Source organism: Calidris pugnax, unplaced genomic scaffold (genome assembly GCF_001431845.1).
Source record: "Calidris pugnax isolate Ruff unplaced genomic scaffold, ASM143184v1 scaffold326, whole genome shotgun sequence".
Classification (NCBI taxonomy): Eukaryota; Metazoa; Chordata; class Aves; order Charadriiformes; family Scolopacidae; genus Calidris; species Calidris pugnax.
The window spans coordinates 911,310-912,793 of NW_015091265.1; positions in this window are offsets into that span (position 1 = coordinate 911,310).

A 1,484-nucleotide genomic window follows, 5' to 3' on the forward strand; every position below is an offset into this window, starting at 1 on the left:
GCTACAATGAAACAAGACTGAAAACAGATTAAAGTTTCAGCCCTAGCATGAGAACAGTGGTGCGTGTGGCTTGTATTGGGTATTTTTTGTGAAGCAGAATTAAAAGAACATGATCTTCATCTGATCCAACAAACAGCAGCCCTTTAGATTTGTCTTACCTAGTCCCACCGAGCAATTCTATTGTGCCCTTCAAGAACTTACCAAGAGTATTGACAAACACCAGCAACTATGCAGAACAAGAAAATGGTTTAACTGTGCAATTTTGCTATACCAAACAAACAATGCTGCCACTAGCCACTTAAGCAATTATTTTTGAAATTAGTCCTACGCCGGGAGTAAGAAGTGCCACTAGTTGATTAGATTTTAGTGCCCAAGTTGTGTCTCCCACTCCATCTCAGCAATTAACGTTTCATGTCAGTGCTGCCTCTGTCTTCCTCCACCTCCCCATGGCAAAGTTACATGTGAAATTCCCAAACATAACACTTTGAATTTCCCCCAGTATCTCCCTCTCCTGCAGCAAGAGAGATGCCTGGCCTGCTGCTGTTCCAGGAAGCATGCCTGCCAGTCTCTGGAATTAGGAAGTCCCTAAAATACTGTAGAAGAAAAAAAAAAAAAAACCCAACCCAAAAAAAACAAACCAAAAAAAACCCCAAAAACCCCCAACTTTTAGGTGAAGGTTCATGACAAACTGCCTGAAGGGAAACTCATCAGCCGTGCCCGGAGTATCGTGTCTGGTGCTAAGTGCAATTTTGGAGCAATAACGCGATTTTTTGGAGCGAATGGTTGCGAACCTGGTTTCTGCCCGGAGGTCTCCATCCCCGGACCCCCTCAGCAGCCTCACCCCGACCTTCCCCAGCCTGAAGCCACCTCCTCCCCCTCACCCTCACTCGGGCTTTTCCCTCCCCTTCACCACCGCCGCCTCCTCCCCGGCCTCAGTCACGCCAAGAAGCACTACAGACAACTTAAAGAGACGCCGGCCATTCCCCCCACCCCGCAGAAAAAAAAAAAAACCCTGGTTTTCCTCCCCAATTCCTGCCCCGGGGATGGTGGGATCTGCCCGCTGCATCCCGCCGGGCAGCACCGACCGGGGGGAGGGGGGGGAGTCCCGCTGGGTGTCCCCCCCGGCTCCCCAGAGCCCTGCCTTTACTCGGGGAGGCGGAAAAAAAAAATAAAAGAAGAAAAACATAAGAAGAAAAAAAAAATAATAATAAAGGAGCCCTCGCGCGGTTCAGCTGGAGATTTTATTCGAGGGGAAAATAAGAGAAAAAAAATAAAAAAAGTAGTTTTGGCAGGCTGTTTCGGCCCCAGCCGGGTTCAGGCCACGGGGGTGCGAGGGAGCCCCGCCGCACACCCGCACCCCCGATACAGCCCAACGGCAAAGGCGGGGATGGGGGCGCGGGGGGTGCGTGTACCCCCCCCGCAGCACCTTTGTCTGTCGGGGCGGGAGCCGGGGGCGCGGTGTCCCCCCCCAACCCATGTCGCTC